We start from the raw sequence: 21,854 nt of genomic DNA on the forward strand, positions 1-21,854 counted from the left end.
CCTAGATAAAAAATTATCGAGGGGAGAGCGGTATGTAAAAGATACATTCCGAGTTGGACTTACTGTATAGACAGCACATGAAAGGTACGGGGGTCCACTGTTCCTGCCGCTCTAGCAGATCTTAGAAACACAGATCTAGAACTTAGGAAAGAGCTAGATGTCACAGGCATGTAGATGGAATTGAGACCATGAGGACTGAATAAAATATTTAAGATGCCTGTACTAGTTTCCTAGGGCTGCTGGAACAAGTTGCCACAAGCTGGCATAAAGGAGCAGAAATGTATTCTCTTCTTACAGTTCAGGAGGCTAGATGCCTGAAATCAGGTTGTCACCAAGGCCACACACCCTCTGAAGGCTCTAGAGAAGACTCCTTCTTTGCCTCTTCCTACCTTCTGATACCTGCTGGCAATTGCTGGTGTTCCTTGGCTTGCGACTGCATCAATCCAATCTCTGCTTCTGTTGTCACGTGGCCTTCGCTCCGCGTCTGCCTATCTTTGAGGGTCCTGTTCTTTTCTTATAAGGACATAAGTCATGCTGGATTTGGAACCCAGCCTAATCTGGTATGACCTCAACTTAGCTAATTGCATCTGCCAAGACCCTAGTTCCAAATAAGCTCACATTCTGAAGTTCTGAGTGAGTATGAATTTGAGGGGGTCACTATTCAATGCAGTACAAAGGTGAAGAAAAAAGGAAAGAAAGCTAAGGGCAGAATTCTGAGAGGCACTAACATTCTGGAGGTTAGAAGGGAAGTGTCAGCAGAGAAATGAGAGGAGAGATAGAGGAAGTAAAAAGGAGAGGGGGGGAGGCAAGGAAGCCAGGGGAGTAAAGAGCCTTCTCGAAGCACAAGGAAGAACCCACATCCACAGCTGCTGAGACGTCAGGTGTGAGGGGTGCAAAGAGGTTACTGCATGTGTCCATTGCAGAGTACTGGGAACCTCAGTAGGGTGACCCACCACCCCCAGTTGCCCATGGCTGCGGGGGGGAGGGGGCTTCCTTAGATGCAGGGCGTTCAGGACAGTGCCAGGCCCCCTTGGACAGTTGGTCTCTCTCCCTCAGCATCAGTGGTTATATAGCTCTGAGTGTGGAGAGAAGACAGGGATGAAGTTTAACAGGTTGGGGAGTGAGTGGGAGTTAAGAAATGTACTTGCTGGGGGTATTTGTGGCTCTCACGGTTGTATTGTGTCATGTTTTTCTGACAATTTCATTACATTGGGAATTTCATTGGTTAGGATGTGGGCTTGGGTTTTAGTCCAAAGTGAAGTCTTCGGGTAAGGTCAGCTCAGTCTCTAACCACCTGCCATCATGGAACAACCAAGTTACTGGAGATCAGAGTGTCCCTCCAATGCAGTGAAAGCCACTCTGACCTCTCTTGTCTGGCGGGATACTCTAGGGCATGCTATTTAAATGAACCTAATTTTGAAAGTTCGCCCATCTCTCCTGAATATGATAGCTATCTTGCTCTGCCTTCAGAGCACTTATCTTCAAAGCATTCAACACTAGGCAAAAGTCTTGATTTTTCCTTAAAAAGAAATCATCAGGATGTCTGACTCCATCCAGACCTTTGGATGTATGATTTCATTATTCATGGCTGGCTCTCCTCTTTTGGCTTTTGATCTGTAGTTTACAGAATATGTGCATAAGGAGACTCTCTTTTCCATAAACTGATCTCTTTACCCTCTCAGCCCAGAATAACTTTCCATTTATTCCTCTGATAAAGCGTTGATGCCGTGAGCCAGCATATATTAAATCTATCATTATACAAACACAGCACTAGACTTTTATCCAGCCCAGATCAGCAACCAGATCACTGTCAGTGCTCCTCAAGTGTTTGCTGATGATGAAGAGCAAAGGGGATCTGAGGTTTTTTCACAACCATCAAATCTGGAGAAGGAATCTCGTCTGAGAACAGTTTGCAGAGTCTATCACCAGTATCCCAGTGCTATTGCTGGCTTGCCAAGGTAGTGAAATAATCTCAGCCTTAACTCACTAATATGCATTTTAAAATACACATCAAAACACCACTTAATTAAAATTCTTCAGTGGCTTTCTGCCTCTCTTCTGATGAAGATCAATCATTAACATGGCTTGTAAGGACCCTACCTTCTCTTGGGAACTCACAAATACATATATATCTTTCATGGTTCTATACAGTTCTTGTAACACAATTATTTGTTAGAAATAGACATCAATGTCTTACCCATATTAAAAGAAGAGATCATGCTTGTCCTTACCCATACTAGATTATAAGCTCTTTGAGATCAGGAAGATATTGTATCTATTTCACCCTTGAGTACCCCCAATGCTTAATCATGCACTTACAGATAGTAGGTACTCTATACAGTTTATTGAATTAAGTCATAGTCAAATGATTATTGAAAGCATTTTCTTTTCTCATGTATTTCTGAGAAATGTAAGAATCTTCATCTGCCATCAACAATATTTTTAATGTAATTCAAAAGCAAAGAAGTTTATCTAATATGTATGTCTGTGCTACTTTTGACCTCATAAGGAATCGATTCCATTCTTTCCATTCAATTGAGTGTTAATTAAGTGCCTATGATGTCCGAGGCTCATGGTGTGGGAGTACAATGTCTCATTTCAGCGGGATGATTTGGGATTAAAAAAAAAAAAAGTATCTGTGAACAATTTTGGGCTCCTGAGTCTGACTTGAGCAGTCACGAAGCGATTCTCCCATGTTTACCCTAGAGCCCTTCCCTTTCGCCCCCTCCCTCCTTCCTTCCACAAGACTGTGTTGAACATCTATTAGATATGGTCGTAACAGCTCTGGATTAGATATTTTGGAAGGAGCGAGACAAAAGAAGAGATCATGCTTGTCCTTGCTCATTTGGAAAGAAAAGTTCAATAGATAAGGCACCTGACAGAGAGCAAACGACCTGGGGTTAATTCCCACCTCTGTTCTGTCACTAAGAAGCAAACTGAACTTAGCAAGTTACCCCCACAGCTCAGGACCTCAGTTTGTTATCTGTAAAATTAGGGCAGCAGACTGATACCTAAAGAATAGTAGGGATTAGAAAATCATCGAGCCAGATGGCTTTCACCAGTAACTAGAGCTGGAAGGCAAAATACCATATTTGGTTTGGTTTTGTACCTATCGAGAGCCCCATCCCTTCTCATGGTGCAAATGGTGGAAGAATCCAATGCAAAGTTAGGTTAAAACAAGAAGTCGTTTCCCAAAACCACAGGCTTTGTCCTGCTGCCATGCTTCGGCCATCTCTATCACCTATAAGTCTGGGAAAGTATCTCAAGGCTTGGCATAATACCTTAAATCTAATGCGTAAGACTGGGTATTTGTTGCATTAGCATTTTCATCTGAACTAGCGATCTGGAGTTGGATCAGAGTGATGGTCTATTTCTTAACTAGTATACACGAAGCTTTAAGGACATAAAGCACACAATCTTATACATTTTATTTACTTCCTAATATTTTATATAGTCTATATGAAGGCCTAGATTTATTTTTTATTTTTAATTTTAGAGGGATAAACCTAGGTAACTAAACCACTGGAGACACTGTAGATGCTTCTTTCAAAGATGTCTGAGAATAGATCAGTTACACACAGTCAGTTCCAGGCAACTGAAAACCTAAAGACTGAAATCATGAGAACATTTGTTCTTCACCCAACAAGATGTCTGGAGGTGGGTGATTCCAGGTGTCAGGGCCTGGATTTCTATCTGTGCCATTTTCTTGCTTTCACCGTTGTAAAATGGCCACCACAGCTCCAGATATCAACTCTCTACATAACTGTAACCACAAGAAGGAAGCAGGGAAGCAGAATAGACCTTGCCCTGTGTACTGCTTTCCATTTATTAGAAAGAAAATCATCTTTCCAGAAGCCTTCCCCACAGACTTCCCTTTTATTTCAACAGCAGAGGAAGCTGACAAAGAAAATATCCATTGTTGTTTTCAGCTTCTACTTTGGAAGGTATACAAGGGAAAGGAAGATTGGGCATGTCTGTGGATGGCCTGCCTGAGTGATTGCCAGAATCCATCTCTTTGGCCACTCACCATCTCTAGACATCATTCCTCCCCAATAACCACTGTGGGTGGAATGCTGTCACCCATTTTCGATGGGAGAACAAATGTGATGAATTACCCAGTTACTGTAGCTAGCACCAAAGCTTGAATCTCTGGGTGGTTGGTAATCTTCTCCATCATGTCTCAATGTAGATTCTTAAAGTGCAACAGCCTATAACTAAAAGATAATGTAGCCGCTTCAAACACAAGGACGTAGAAGGAAGAAGATGCCTTCAGTAAAATCTTGCGTTTGGAAAAGGGCGTAATGGGAAATATACAGCAGTCCCCGGTTTTTAGCACATACTCAGTCCTGTTGATCTTTAATGGTAAGAATGAGAGGGGATTCAATTTCTTCGTTAGCCTATCTGGCAGCCTATGATACAGAGCAAGGAGATAAGGACATGAGGCGAGGAAAATAACACAAGGCAAGGAAGGCCTATGTTGTAGATCTAACACCAGTGAGAGAAAGTGGTGAAGTAGGATTGGGCAGGAAAAGCCTCCGACTCTGCTAAAGATCTGATAAAGTCTTTGCTAACTCAATAGAGAGCTTCAAGCAAAGAAATAGCCAGCCTTGCTTACTCCTGCTATACTTAGTCCTTGACTAGAGGCTTCTCAGAGTGCAGCGTCCAGTCTAAAGCTGAGCAGGAGCCCAAAGGGGCTAACAGCTGGAGGCTATCAGCTAACTACCTTCACTGTGTGTTCTTTCTTGAAGGGAGCCCCAATACACCTAAACACTTGACTTTGTTCCTGGATGGTGGAGAGGACATGTACACCAGACCACCGTCCTCAATAAAACCCAGCCTCTGAGCAGGGGTGTATTCCATATGTCACTTATGCCCTGGAGCCAGGGGTCTTGATGAGTCAGTTGTCTTGAAAAATGTTCATGGTGACCCTGCTGGGTCACTCCTTAGGTGTTATCTACATGCTGGCAGACTTCAAAGAAATTGTTAATTCCTTGACCTTTGCAAGGAGGACCTACTTTATCTGTTCTATAAGGCCTGTGTAAGGTGGGGGTGTAGGTCCCAGCAAGAATGGAAGAAGGAAAAGGGGAGAATAAAGCAGTTTTTCATGGGGTCCCTTTAGTTTCCCTGTTTCAGTTTGAATTTCAAGGCATGAAAATCAAGAGTCTGAAACAAATATCTTGTCACCACCTAATAAGTGTTACCAATATCCCAGCCTCTAATAGAAGGCCACACTGCCCCCTGCACTGCCACCTTGACTCCATCATTCTGTATTTTCAGATATACTATTTGTGCGGCTCTGTTTATTTCAACTAAAATTTAAAAGAATGTTTTTGGCTACAAGTAACAGAAAAACCTGAAATGTGGGGCCTTAAACAATAAATACGTTTTTATTTACTCAACAAGAAGTCTGGAGGTAGGTGGTTGCTGGGTAAGTTTAGCATTTCTATGACACCAAGACACCAGATTGTCATCTCATTCAGTTTTTGGCCCCCTCCTCATGCTCACAAGATGGTTGCCACAGCTCCAGGCACTATATCCTCACCTAACCATGTCCAAAAGGCAGAAAGGAGGGTCACATTAAACTGTTCTCCTTGTGTGACTCCCACCTTCGATCAGGGAGGAAAATTCCTTCCAGAGGCCTCCCAGCGTAGCTCTGTTAGCACTACTGCAGTGGCAAAGGAGGTTTAGAATATGAGTCTCTGGCATTTTCACTCTTTAGAGTGGGAGAAGGGCAAAACGGAAGGGGGATTTGGAGGATAGCCAGACAACAGTGTTTGCCATCGGATCATGCCTATTGATCTTAGTCCTTCAACCTCCAATTTGAAAATAGAGATGAACCATCTGTTTTTCTCTTGCTGGGGAGTAGCAAGTTATGAATAAATTATGTGGCCAGAGCCCCAGAGAGTCCTTAAGACAAAGTACTGTCAATCCAAGGCCCTCATTTCATTAAACCCATATTAGTTTCTATTGCTCATTTGATGGCATCTGATTGGTCTCTAGGATAAGAAGTATTGGCAATATAGGAGAAAGGAGAAAATTACCTCAAATCTATTCTACCACCCCCCATCTCTCTCCAATGCTGAATAACGATGGGACCCCCACATCCTCCGGTTGTTTCTGCATAACCAGCAAGCTAAGTCTACAAGTTCAAGGCAGGCGATTGACATGTTCCAGAAATCTTTGTGCTAGAGTCTTGAGGCCATTGGAGAGGGATACATTATCAATTGAGTGAATGTAGCCACCAGTGACAAGGGTGGGTTATTAGGGAGCGCTGTGCCATTACAGGTCCCTGAAATGACACTTTTGTAAAGCTGCCCATCCGCCTTCCTGCCCACAACACTATTCTCAGCTCACTAGAATTTCGTCTTCCCAATTTTTTTTAATCTTTGGATTCTTTTTTTTTTTTTTCCAGGATTCTTGAAAGGGTTTGAAAGCAGTTCTCTGGCTTTCTTGAATGAAAGTGGCTAAATGTATTTATTTATATTTTAAAATATCTTTTTGTTGTTTTCTCATCAAAGTGATTTCACAGTACTATGTATTTAATTTGTGGTTTGTTTTGTCTTGCCTTGTCATCTTTTACTTAGAGAACTGGCTCTTCTTATCTAGGGCACAGTCTCTAGCCATCACGATGGCTCTTCCAGGGCCAATCCAAATCTATTTTATTTCAGGAGGGCAGTGGAGGGCCCAAAGCCAGATGGCCCTGCACTTCCCTCCTGTTCTCAACTCAATTAAGAAAAAAAAAAGGTAACTCCTTCCAAAAAAAAAAAAAAAATCCTTTCCTTTCAGAAGACACTTCCTTTGGCAGTAGGCCTGGCTGATGGCTGATTATGGACCCACAAGGCTAAACCAGAAAGCTTGAACATGCGAGAGGCCTTCAGGGGCACCCTGAAGGATCAAATGCAGTCATGTAATCATTACTGTCACTTCTGGCCGGAGTCCTTGCAGTCTGCCCAGGCTTCCTCTGCCAAAGGGCCGGGACCCTGCGGATAAGAACTGTAGCTGTGCACCCCTGCACTTCTTTCTCACGTGGCCCACCTGCCACTCTTATTTTCCCCTTTCCTCCTCAGCTCCTCATGGCTTTGTTGACCTGGCTTAACTCTATTTCTCTGATACAATGTGTTTCTTGCTCCCTGGTGCTTGGGGGGGGGGGTGGACACACACAGCGGCCCCCACCAAGTGACCACTCTAGGCTCCTAGGGACCCATACTGCTCTGGTTGGCCTATCAGCTTCCCCAAGTCCATCACTTCAACCCAAGGAAATGGATCCTAGTTATCAACACTTCCTGGATCCTGGAAATTGAACTGGCTTCCTCAGGAATTTACTGGATTTGGTCTACATCTTTCTTGAACCATGGTCAGTCCCTCTGCTCACCACCCATACCCTAGCCAGTGCTATACTGGCTCCCAGAAATAGAAATGTTGCATGTCCTTCATGCCAAGGCCATCCCAATGGGCTCTCACCTCCATGGCCTGCTAGGGCTTGTGAGCCCTGACTTGATATCTGGTTTCCAAAAGTGCCAATAGACTCACAATACCATTAAATGGCACAACTCTGAATCCATTAGTTTGAAATGGTGAGTACCAAGGAATTTGCAGCCCAGATGTCAAATAGGATCCTTGTGCCTTTGAGATTCAAATGACACTGGCTTTAAAGCACAGTGAAAAAAATATGGGCCCTAAAGCCCATCTGCCCGGATTCTACAACTGGATACTCTTTTTACTTACTGTGTGATCTTGTGCAGATGGCTTAACCTCTCTACTTTTTTTTTTTTTTTTTTGGTCTGTAAAATAGACATAGTAATACCTTCATAAATGTGGGGTGATAATTCAATACACTATTGTAAGTAAAGCATTAAGGAGAGAGCCAGGCACACACTGTTACTGCTAGCTCTGCCTCATGAGAAGGAAAGAACTTGTGGGTGAGGTTACGTTTCTTCTAGTAACTATGGCTCCAAATTTCTGCTGCAGGTACAAGAGGCCACTGCCAGGGACTGTCTGGCCATCTCACGCTCTCTGGTTGTCTTCTACACTGCCACTCCTATGCTCCATGCCACCCTGATTTCTTTTACTGCCCAATAACCTCTGATCTGTAAGGCTGTGTATGCAGAGGGCTTCGTGAGGTGTTAGGGCAGTGAGGGGGGTTTATAATGCAGTGCTACACAACCTGGATGTAAATATCAGACAACCAGTTCTGAAAAGCTCTTTAAACTCCACAGTCCCCAGCCTCCAGCCCTCTCCCCATCTCTTTACCAACTGCCTCTTTCCTTCACTTTGTTTCTTTGTGTGCTTAGGGCAAAGTCCTTGGGTTTTACCTTCTGCACCAAAAATTCCCAGCATTTTCTTGAACAAAGATAGTTCTGTTGTCGTAAGAGGAACTCAAGTTGCAGCTTTTTAAATATCACAAATTCCCCTCTTTATACGTTGATGATGATAACTAATTGTGACAAGCAAAGATTTAAATGGGCACTAATAACAAAATGGCAACTAACAACTATCATTAGCATGTGTTTTACAGTTTACAGAGCACTTTCGAATTCCTTATTGTCTCATTTGAATACATTTCCTATTCTGTTTATGCCTGGAGGGCTTAGGAACAAGGGCTTCATACCAGAGGAGGAACACACGCAAGTACCCATAAGCACACGCATCCATGCACATGTGGGCGCCGTGATGCTCACGTAAAGCTCCACGAGGGACCAGGCCCCTGATCAACAGATAGACAAAGTCATTGGTGTAGTGTCTATTGATCCCAAGTGCGAGGCTGGAACCCCCTGACACTGTGGGCCACCACGAGGAGCTATTACAAGTCTGCTCTATTAGCGGATACACGTATTGAGTTTCTGAAAATTCAGAGAACAGATGGGCTTATCTTCCTCTGAGATTATTGGGTCATTTCTCAGCATGTCTGAGGCCCGAACAAGAGTGAGGCTCTGATGAATCACACTCAGCATCTACAGTTCAAGCAGGAGAAATCTGAAGTTCGGACAAAGATTTAAGTACTTCCAAGTACACAGCCTTTCATCTTTAAGGACTAATTCACAGTGGGCATTTTATGCATCTTTATAGGGTTATGTTGCCATTCCTGGACCCTTATTTCTTAGCAAATGGGGGATGGAGTGACACTTATAAGTGAATGCATTCAGTGGAAGAGCTTGCCTTGACGTGGATTTCATTGCGAGAGACCATAAATATTTTCCGCACACGTGTCTGTATCTGCGTGATGCTTCATTCTGGAAAACACCAATAACAACTGCGTCATTAAGCAAGAGAGAGGCTAATGTGTCAGCTGGCCTAGTGGGAAAGACAAACAAGGATCATCTTGTCAAGTCATAAAATGCATTGCGCTTTGGCACGGGCTGCCTGCTGTTTCTGTGTTCCACAGTTCAAGGACTTGAATTTAACCTGTGGCTGTAACGCAAGGTATCACTGTGACCTCAGGCAGCTTACCAGCTTCCTTCTGCCCTCTGGGGTCCCTGCCACAGCTGGGGTGGGAAGTTGCTGGAAGGCTACAACGTGGACCAGTCATTGCCCAGGACTTTTCAAAGTGTCATGAATGGAAACGGAGCACAAGGATTTGTCAGGCCTGTCCCTAAGGTCTCTGCCACCGTCAAAGCTTTTAAACACACATTTAACTTTGTAATTGCTGGTCACTTCTCAGTGTTCATCATTAGATCAAAAACTCCAGGCAGAGACTGCCCCATTTATCTCCATATATCCAGCATCTAACACAACGCCTGGCATACAGTAATTAATGAATAGGTTTGTTGATTGAATAAATGAATGGCCCTGTGCCAACAAGACAAAGGAAGTACTTTTCTTTTGAACTAATGATTCTCCTATGACAAACCTCAACTCCCCCAATTTCCTTTGAGTCACTTCACGGCTCTTGTGTTTTATGTAGGTAATGAGTATTGAGAACATTTACACTTTATTTATTTACTTTCTCTCGCAACTGGGAGACAATGAATAATCCTACCATAAAATCGAATAAAAGGTCAAAGGGAGGTATGATGGGTTGGGAACGGAATGGGAGAAGGAATGCCTGAGCTTGTCCTGAGGCCAGGCTTGATGGAGGTGTCTAAGCATCTTCAGCTGAGGGTGGGTTTCAGCATTAGTGGCCCTTAATGGGTGGGGTCAAGGATGCTAAACATCCTGTGACACTTGGGTCAATCCCTCTGATGAATAATTTTTTGCCCAAATGCTATTAATGCCCAAGATGGGAGTCATCTTTTATATTGTAAGTTAATTTAATTTCTGGATATGATGTTTCTTTCCTTCCTCTACACTTTCCTTCCTTCCCTCCTGTCTTCCCTTCTTCCTTCCAATACTTACTGAACATCTACTACAGGAAATGTATGGTGAGCATTATGAAGATGAATCAGCCATGGACTTGGCCTCAGGGAGCACAGTCATGCAAGGGAAGACATGACATTGGCTCAAAAAAACAAGAAACTAGGCCGAAAACCATAACCGGAGAGCAAGTAAAGGGAAAGTATTACAGGAGATCGGAAGAGATGTGCCTGATGTTTTCAATGAAATGTGTCTTATAAATCAAGATCTGATCGTGTTGTATAAAGCTTTACGGTTTACAAAGGTCTCTCCTATATATGTTCTGGTTTTATTAATCCTCACAGTAACCCTATAAAGGTACTTAGTTTGCCCTCGGATTTATTCCTCATTGGTTCTCTGCTCTTCTCCGTATTGCCAGGGCTCTGACCCTACAGGCCATGCCCTCTCCCTTGTTAGCAGGCTTCCACCTGGGTGGGGCAGGGGAGGGATTGTTGGCTAATGGAAAGCACTGGTGGGAGGTGGGGGCTTCTCTATTTAAGCAGTGAGTGGCTGTTCCTACTCTGGGACTCCACCTCCCACCAGACATGCCTTCTGTATCTGGACTTGAGAATTCTGCATCCTTGCCCCTTTCTCTTTCTTCTGTTGCAAATCTGTGGTTTACCTTACCATCACTTGGGTCTCAGAGCCTCCAGCACCTGAGTAAGCAATTCTTCACATTAAAAATCCCTTGGTTGTAAATATTTGAGGGGGATTGTGTTTTCCTAATTAGATTTTAATTAGAAGGAAAGCATTTTTTAATCTTTAGAGATAAGGAGAGAAGAATTAAATGACTTTCCCAAGGTCAGATAGGTACATGAGGCAAAGCCCAGGCCTGTCTCCTGACTCTAAATCCATTGCCTGTGTTACCTCCCATAGAGATGATAGCAATGAAAAGGTCATATAAAGACTTTTCTAAAGTCATATGAAAGCCATATCTGGTTGATTTTTTTGTGTGCTTTTAAATTTGAAGGAGCTTTAAGCTTGTATGATATGGATTTCTTTTCATTTGTTCTTTAAAAAGTTAATATATTAGCCAGATTAGGGGAATGCCACACAAGTGCTCGTGGCCATTACCCTGATATTTGACAGTTGTTCATGATAGCCTGGTGGAGTAACGCATGCTGGATGAGTCACAGGGATGAGTAAAAGGATGCAAGATAAAAACCAGCCCTCATAGTATGTTATGCTATAATATCTTAACATCGTTATGATTATCATGATTATTTCACCTCAAAAGAAGAAAAAAAGAGTAAAAGTCACATTGAAGATGCTCTGGCTTTAGAAAAGCTTTTATACATACATGAATCAGACATGTTACTATACCCTGGCTATAAGAATGTTTTAATTCTCAGTATTACTAAATTAATGACTAAATGTGGGGCACCTGAGTGGCTCAGTCGGTTAAGCATCTGCCTTCAGCTCAGGTCATGATCCCAGAGTCCTGGGATCAAGCCTCGCATCAGGCTCCCTGCTCAGCGGAGAGCCTGCTTCTCCCTCTGCCTGCTGCTCCTCTCTTCCTACTCATATTCTCGTCTGCTCTGCTCTTTCTCTCTCAAATAAATAAATAAATAAATAATCTTAAAAAAATTAATTACTAAATGTTACAATCACTTAATCAATTGATTTAATAATAATGAAGCCCTGTTCTCTGAAAAGGCCTATGAGGAAGGGCCCCAATCTGCAGTAAGGGCCTTAAGGGGTATGGGGAGCCAGCCCCAGAGAGATGGACAGGAAGGGGGGCTCTGTAAGAAGTCTCAGTTTGGGGGTGCTGCTGATTCAGAAGGCCCTTTTGGGGTGGAGACTCTTTGTTTAGGTGACGCCATGACTCAACTCCTTTTATTTCTCCTATAGAATAAGCAACTGAAAATAGGAATCCAGAAGCATCACATCACAGTTCAAGAATGGTCACTTACACGACATCCATCAGCCAGCAAATCTATTTTGCCTTGAAGGCAGAGGGGGAGGAGTAGGAGGAAGGCATTTGATGGTGCTATTTCCTTCTTTGCACATGAAACTAAATAAATAGCCTCTTTTCCTTTTTAAAGTGCATGGTATTGAAGGCTAAAGTATCCGTGTCTTTCAAATACCGTGTGATCTCACTTATATGTGGACTCTAAAAACAAATCCCAGCAAACTCATAGAAAAAGAGATCAGATTTGTGTTTACCAGAATCAGGAAGTTGGGGGGGGGGAATCGAAGGAAGGTGGTTGAAAGGCACGAACTTCCAATTATACAGTAAATAAGTACTAGGGATGGAATGCACAGCATGACGACTGTAGCGAACACTGCTGTATGATATATGGAGAAGCTGCTAAGAGAGTAGATCCTAAGAGTTCTCATCACAAGGATTGTTTTTTCTTTTCTTTCTATGGTATCTATATGAGATGCTGGATGTTAACAAAACTTACTGTGGTAATCATTTCATAAGATCCGTAAATCCAACCATCATGTTGCACACCTGACATGTATACAGTGATGTCTGTCAAGTATTTCTCAAAAAAACTAGGAAAAAGTTACCCACTTCTTTGAAGGGTTGGGTTTGGATAAGTTTACATATAAATCCCAGTGATTCTCAGTTGTGGATCCTAGGACACATAGGAAAATTGTGGAGACACAGTGGCTGGGGTTGTTTAGTGCATGTCATGTTAGTTGTTAGGACAGTTCCACACAACAAAGAATTTCCCAGAATCATCCCACCCTCCCCCTAAGTGGAACATGTGGTTGTCTTATGATTGTCCTGTTAAGACCATACAGGTGAGACTACATTCCTTCTGAAGCTGGGATTGGGATGTCCCCCTAAAATAGAAGGGCCTCCCAGGTATCAATTTTTTGGAAAAAAAAAAGTGATTTATCAGGAAAAATTCTCATAGTTCTGTGGGGCAAGACATCTAGGAGTGTTTCTGCTTAGAACAGATGTGGGGCCACCTGCAAGAGAGAGTCAACGTGGGATCATATTGTTTTGCTGCCTGGAGGGGCCAAGAATCCACAGCAGAGGGAACATGTGACTTGGTGGAGTCCTCAGCAAATTCCTTTGGACTGTGGAAGGAGCAAGCTGGCCTATTTCATCTAACTCAGCTGGTGAAAGCATGTCTTCCACATTGTTCAGGTTGGTGGAAAGTGAGTCTCTCTCCAATGGGCATATTTTAGGGGTTTCAGCAGCCCCTGATGTCTTGGTGGTGATGTCAGTAACGCAAGTGAAAGAGCCCCAGAGGAAGGCAAATCCTAAGGGGAGAAGAGTAAGGCTGCAAAACTCATTCAGCCTTTCCCACTGGGGAAGTTTCCTGTCATTGCCAACCTTGAAAGATAGAGGTTTTATATTTTATATTTTATATTAAGGAAATTATGGCTAGACGCTCATTAATACTATGTCTTCTTCCTGGGCACAGAGAAAGCCTACGTTTCCCAACAGTTGGTTGGAGGCCATGTAACTGATACAGCCCATAGGATGCAGGCAGAAGTAATACAGGCCACTTTCAAACCTGGCTTGTAAAATCTCCTGTGAGAATCTTAGCTCACTCTCTCTGTGCCCTATCCACCACGTGAATGGTATAGAGACGGAAACTAGCCCAGTTCCCTGGGTAGTGCATAGAGGCAACCTACATAGGAGAGTTGCCCAACCTACACTGGACCGAGACATGAATAAGAATTACATTTCTGCTAAGTCACTAATATTTGAGTGTTTGTTACGACAGCATATCCTAGTTTATGTACAAAAATGTTGAAAGAGCACTAATTAATGAACTGTTGCCTATTATCTGGAACAAAAGGGGTCCGGTGGTATATGACATGGCTCTGGCTTTGCTCTCTACCTGTTAATGGTCTGGATGAGGTGGTGCCTGGCTGGCTCAGGCAGTAGAACATGCGACTCCTGATCTCGGGGTCATGAGTTTGAGTCCCATGTTGTGCATGGGGCCTACCTTAAAAAAAAAAAAAGATCTGGATGAGGACACTGGTAGTATGTTGATGAAATTAGAAACTGATAGGCAGCGGGAGGATACCTTGTGTGCCTGAAACACAAAACAAAACAAAAAAACCAACGACTAAAAAATTTAGAATAATGGGCTAAAATAAAGATAAACTTTTATAGGGCCAAATGGAAACACCTACAACTTAGATTCAAAAAGTCGATCTTACAAGTATAGAATGGATAATATCTGAAAAATGACTTTAAGTTTTAACATGACGGTAAGGTCAATATGAGTTAACGTGATGAAAGTATACAACATAATCTTCAGCTATCTTAATAGAAATACAGAATCCGAAACTGTAGATATTAGTCCGTTCTATTGTATACTGATCAGATCAATACTGCACTCTTTAGTTGCCTCAGATTAAATTTTAAGAATATACCCAAAGAAAAACAGTCACCATTATGTAGAAGTCTGAATTAAGGGTATGAGGAATGGTTGACAGGACTGGACATGTTTACTCTGGAGAAAACTTACAGGGACCTTGATAACCATCTAAAAATATGCATTTTTGAGATATAATTCATATATCATAAAACTCACTTTTTAAAATTGTGTGATTTAGTGATTTTCAGTATATTTATAATATTTTGAAAATATCACCATTAATTTCAGAATATTTGCATCCCCCCAAAAGAAAACTCCATATCCCCTAGCAGTCACTCCCTATTTCCTCCCCCCCATAGTCACTGGCAATCACTAATCTACGCTTCTGTGTATTTGACTATTTTGCACATTTTATATAAGTGGAGTAATATAATTTGTCGTGTGATGTGTCTAGCTTCTATCACTTAGTAAAATTTTTTCAAGATTCATCCACCGTGTAGGATTTACCAATACTTCATTGCTTTTTATGGCTGAATAATCCTATCATACGGATATACATTTGCTTCTCCTTTCACTAGTTGATGTACACTTAGGTTGTGCTCACCTTGTGGCTATTGGAAATAATGCTTCAATGAACACTGACCCACAATTCTTTTATGACATAGGAATGGAAATGCTGGGTCATATGGCAATTCTGTTTAATGTTTTGAGGAACTGCCACACCATTTTCCAAAGAAGCTGCACTATTTTACATTCTTACCAGCAATGATGATGGCTCCAACTTCTCCACAAACTGACTTATCATTGTCTGCTTTTTAAATTATAGCCGTTTAGTGGGTATGAAGTGGTATCTCACACTGACTTGATTGCATTTGCCTAATAATTAATGATATTGAGAATCTTTTCATGTGCTTATTGGCCACTTGTATATCTTCTTTGGAGAAATGTCTATTCAGATGCTTTCCCATTTTTAAATGGGGTTGTCTTTTTATTGTTGACTCACAATGGTTCTTTCTATATTCTGAACATTAGGCTCTGATCAGACACACAGTTTGCCAATATTCTGTCCCATCTTGAGAGTTATCTTTGCAATTTCTTTATAGTGTCCTTTTAAAAGTTTTCAATTTTGATGGAGTCCTATGTATTTTTTTTTGATTGCTTGTGAATAGCAGTAGTGAAATTGGACATCCTTCTCTTGTTCCTGATTCTAGGGGGAAAGCTCCTTCACTGTTAAGTATGAGGTTAGCTGTGGGGGTTTTCCCCTTAGCTTTATGTAGTAAAATTGACAAATAAAATTGTGTATTTAAGGTATACAATGTGATGTTTTCACATACATGTACATTGTGAAATGATTACCATAATCAAGCTAATTAGCATAATCCATCACCTAACAGGTGAGAACACAAGATCTACTCTCTGAGTAAAGATTAAGTATGCAATACAGTTCTCTTAACTATAATCACCATGCTGTATATTAGATCTCCAGAACTTACTCATCTTACACAACTGAACTTTGTACCCTTTGACTAACATCTCACCATCTCTCCCATCTCCCAGACCCTGACAACCACCATATTACTCTGCTTTTATCAGTTAAACTTTTAAAAATTTCACATACAAATGAGATCATGCAGTGTTCATCTTTCTGTGTCTGGCTTATTTCACTTAGCATAATGTCCTTCAGGTTTACTTATGTTGTCATAAATGGCAGGATTTCCTGCTTTTTAATGGCTGAATGGTATTCCATAACAAACCACCAAACCAAACATTTGTTACACACACACACACACACACACACACACACACACACACACACACATACACACCATGTTCTTTATCCATTTGTCTATCAACATTAGGCAAGTTTCTCAAACTTGGGTACTGTGAATAATGCTGCAATAAACTTGGGAGTGTATACATATCACTTCAAGGTAGAAATTTCATTTCCTTTGGATATATACCAAAAAGTGGGATTGCTGGATCATATGGGGGTTCTATTTTTAAGTTTTTGAGTAATCTCCAATACTGTTTTCCAAAGCGGCTGCGCCAACTTACATTTCTACCACCAGTGTACAAGCGTTCCCTTTCTTCCACATCCTCACCAACACTTATCTTTTACTTTTTTGATAATAGTCATTCTAACAGGTGTGAGGAGATATTGCATTATGGTTTTGATTTGTATTTCCCTCACGACTAGCACCTTATCATCCACCTGATGGCCGTTTATATATCTTCTTTTGAGAAATGTCTATTTATGCCCTTTGCTTATTTTTAAATTGGGTTATTTGGTTGTTTTTGTTATTGAGTTGTTTGAATTCCTTAAATATTTTGGGTATTAATCCCTTATCAGATATAGGATTTGTTAATACTTTCTCTCATCCTTTAGGTTGTCTTTTCACTCTGTTGATTGTTGCCTTCACTGTGCAGGAGTTTTTTAGGTTGAAGCAATCCCACTTGTCCATTTTTGCTTTGGGGGTAATATAAAAAAAAAAAAAATCATTGCCAAACCATTGTCATGAAGATTTTCCCTGTTTTCTTCTAGTGCTTTTACAGATTTAGGTCTTACATTGAAGTCTTTATTTTTAATTGATTTTTGTACATAGTATGAGAAAAGGATTCAATTTCATTCTTCTGCATGTGGATATCCAGTTATTCCAACACCATTAATGGAAAGGACTATCGTTTCCCTATTATGTGTTTTTGGCACCCTTATTGAAGATCAGATGACCATAAAGAATGGATTTATTTCTGGGCTCGGTGTTGTGTTCCACTGGTCTGTCTATCTGTTCTGTACCACACTGTTTGGGTTAATATAGCTTTTGTACATTTTGTAATGTATTTTGAAATCAGGAAGTGTGATGCCTCTAGCTGTGTCCTTCTTGCCTCAAGATTGCTTTGGTTACTCAGGGTCTTTAGTTCCATATGACTTCTAGAAATTTTTGTGTGTGTGAAAAATGCTATTGGGCTTTTGATAGAGATTGCATTAAATCTGTAGATCACTTTGGGTGGTATGGACATTTTAACAATATTAAATCTTCCAATCCATGAACAGGGGTTATCTTTGCATTTATTTGTTTCTTCTTTAATTTCTTTCATCAATGTTTTGCAGTTTTCAGTGCATTTCATCTCCTTAGTTAAATTCATTTCTTAAGTATTTTATTCTTTTTTATATTATTGTGACTGTAATTGTTTTCTTTCTTTTTTAGATAGTTTGTTGTTGATATATAGAAATGCAACTGATTTTTGTATGTTTATGTTTGTATGTTGATTTTGAATCAAGCCACTTGATTAAATTCATTTCATTAGTTCTAAGTGTTTTGGTGGTGTCTTCAGGGTTTCCTATATATATGATCGTGTTATCTACAAAGAGAGACAATTTTACTTTTTCCTTTCTTACTTGGATGCCTTTTATTTATTTTTTTTCTTGTCTAATTACTCTGGCTAGTACTTCCAGAACTATGTTGCATGGAAATGGTAAGAGTGGGCACCCTTGTCTTATTCCTGATTTTAGAGAAAATGCTTTTATCTTTTCACTGTTGAGTATGATATTAACTGTGGGCTTATCATATGTGACTTTTATTATATTGAACTATATTCATTGTATATCTAAATTTTTATAGTTTTTATCATGAATGGATGTTGAATTTTGTCAAATGCTTCTTCTGTACCTATTGCAATGATCATACAATTTTTATCCTTCATTTTGTTAATTTATCACACAGATTGATTTATGGATGTTGAATCATCCTTATACCCCTGATATAAATCCCACTTGATCACACTATATAATCCTTTTGATATATTGTTGAATTTGGTTTGCTAGTATTTTGCTGAGCATTTCTAGCATCTATCTTCATCAGGAATATTGACCAGTAACTTTCTTTTCTTGCGATGTCCTTGTCTGGTTTTGAATGCATATGTTAGAAGGAAAGAAAGTTCTAAAATCAATCATCTAACATTCTACCTGAGGAAAACAAAAAAAGGGGAGAAAATTAAATCCAAAGTAAGCAGAAGAAAAGAAATAAGCATCAGAGCAGAAATCATTGCAATTAAAACAGGATATCAATAGAGAAAATCAAGGACACCAAAAGCTGGTTCTTTGAAAAGAACAATAAAATCCGTAAGCTCTTGCTAACTAAGAAAAAAAGAGATGGGGCACAAATGACTAATATAAACAATGAAATAGAGGATACGACTACAGATATCATGGAAATTAAAAAGGTAATAAGGGAATAGTGTGAATAACTCTGTGTTCACAAATTTGATAGCCTAGATGAAATGGACCAATTCCTTGAAAGACACAATCTGTTAAAACTTATACAAGAAGAAATAGACAATCTGAATAGGCCTACATCTATTTAAAAAATTGAATCAATAATTAACGTTTAAAACAGAAAGTACCAGGCCAAGCTGAGTTCACTGGTGAATTCTACCAAACATTTAAGGAAGCATTATACTAATTCTCTATAATCTCTGTCAGGGGTAGAAGCAGAGGGAATACTTCCTAATTCATTCTATGAGGCCAACATTCCCTTAATGCTAAAACTAGACAAAGACGTTATAAGAAAACTATAGACCAATCTCTCTTATGAACACAGACTCTTCTGCTTTTGGGTCTCCTACAATGCATATATTGATGTGGCCCACATTTCTCCATATTTTTTTCTATTATTTTTTCTTTCTATTACTTACACTAATCTTCATTGACTTATCTTCAAGTGTGCTGATTTTATTCTGCCTATTCCTATTCAAATCAGCTGTTGAGACCTGTACTGAAATCTCATTTCAGTTTTTGTGTTTTTCAACTCTAGAATTTTTTTTAAATAATTTTTTGTCCTTATTGATATTCTCTATTTGGTGAGACATCATCCTCATGCTTTCCTTTAATTCTTATACATGTTTTCCTTTAGTTCTTTGGGCACATTTAAAACACCTAATCATAGGTTTTTTTTCTAATTAAGTGCAACATCTGGGCTTCCTCAGGGACACTCTTATCGCTCTCTTTTTTCCCCGTTTATGGGTCATACTTCCTTATTTCTGTGCATGTCTCATAATTATTTGTTGAACACTGGATGTTTTAAATAAAATAATGTGGCAACTCTGAAAATCAATTTATCCCTCCTACTTGAGAATTAGTTTGTTCTTGTTGCCTTTTTAAAAAAGATTTATTTATTTATTTTAGAGGGTGGATGGGCAGAGAGAAAGGGAGAGAGAATCTTCAAGATCCTCTAGCAGACTTCCCACTGACCATGGATCCTGATGTGGGGCTTGATCTCAGGACCCTGAGATCATGACCTGAGCTGAAACCAAGAATTGGATGCTTAACCAACTGTGCCATCCAGGTGCCCCTGCTATTTTTTACTGATGTTGTTTGTGCATATGTTACCTGACTTCTAAACCAATTTTGTAAAGTCTGTATTTTTTTGTTATGTGTGGCCACAAAGTCTGTTCAGTTAGCTTAGTAGTGAGTTAAATGGTGCTGGGGAGGGGCGCCTGGGTGGTTCAGTCGTTAAGTGTCTGCCTTCGGCTCGGGGCATGATCCCAGGGATTGAGCCCCGCATTAGGCTCCCTGCTCTGCTGCAAGCCTGCTTCTTCCTCTCCCACTCCCCCTGCTTGTGTTCCCTCTCTCACAGGCTGTCTCTCTCTCTGTCAAATAAATAAATAAAATCTTAAAAAAAAAATGATGTGGGGAAGTGGGATGTACATGTAGAAAATAAAACTTGGACTCCTACTCACACCTCCCCCCACCCCCCGCACACAAATCAATTCCCAATGGATCATAGATCTAAGTGTTAAAAAGATAATCTAAAGATTCTAGAACATTGGATAACGTCTACATGATCTTAGACAAATATTCTTAGAATAGTAAAGAAAGGTACTAACCTACAAAATTTGATGTCAACTTATTTTACCACATTCAAGAAGAAAAGAAAAATATGGTTATCTCAACAGATGTAGAAATTCAACACTTTTTCAATGAAAAAAACAAAAGCTCTTCGCTAACAGAGTAGAAGTGAATAGCACCATAGACCAAGTATGCTTATATGTGTAGGTCTGTCTCTAGACTCCCTGTGCTATTTCACTGGTTTATTTGCTTATCCTAGCCTCAGTATCACACTCTCTTAATATTTAATATGTGATATCCAGTAGAGTAGGCACTCTAGTATTTTTGCTGTTCAAGACTGATTTTTGAACTTTTGTATTTCCATATAATATTTAGAATCACCTTGTCAATTTACACAATAAGAATGGTTGGGATTTTGTTTTAGATTGCACAGAATTACTCAGTTTAGGGAAACTGATATCTTGACAATATTGAGTATCTCAGTATCTGGATGTGGTGTATCTCTCCATTGATTTAGATATTCCTCAATTTCCCTTTGGTAATGATTTCATAGTTTTCTATGTAGAGGTATTGCATATCTTTTGTCAGATTATTTTCATAGATATTTAATGCTTTTCGATGTTATTGCAAATGGAATCCCTTTTAAATTTCATTTTCCTTTTTCTGAGGGGTGGGGCTGGTATAAAGAAGTATGATTAATTGGTCTATTAGAGTTCTTCAAAGAAACAGAACCAATAAGATATATATAGATATATATGAGATAAATTTTAGGAAATTGCTCATGCTGTTATGAAAGCCAAGAAGTCCCTTTATCCTCTGTCTGCAAGCTGGAGAACAAGGAAAATGGGTATTGTAATCAGTCTGAATCTAAAGCCTGAGAATAGGGAGGCCAATGGTGTAAGTCCCAGTGTGAGTACAAAAACCTGAAAACCAGAAGCACTAATGTCTAAGAGTAGGAGAATATGGCTGTCTCAGCTCTGAGAGAGCAAATCTACCTTCCCTCAACTTTTTTTTTGTGCTATTCAGGCCTTATGAGTAAAGGAGATCTTTAAGCAATCTTCTGATTCAAATGCTAATCTCTTCTGGAAACACCTTCACAGACACACTCAGAAATACTGTTTTACAAGCTATTTTGACATCCCTTAGCTCAGTCAAGTCCACAGGTAAAGTTAAATATCACAATTGGTATATTTGCCACGAAAACTGTAGCCCTTATAAATGTGATTTTAAATTTTAATAGCAAGCATTTGTACTTTGAACTTTCTACTATCTTGCCTTCTGCAAAAAAAAAAAAGTGAGAAAAAGTTTATTTCTTCCTTTATATATTTATTTTTCTGGTCTCATTGTACTGGCTAGAACATGTATTAAAATATGAATATAAGTGG

Source organism: Ursus americanus, chromosome 10 (genome assembly GCF_024610735.1).
Source record: "Ursus americanus isolate L20-20 chromosome 10, mUrsAme1.1.p, whole genome shotgun sequence".
Classification (NCBI taxonomy): Eukaryota; Metazoa; Chordata; class Mammalia; order Carnivora; family Ursidae; genus Ursus; species Ursus americanus.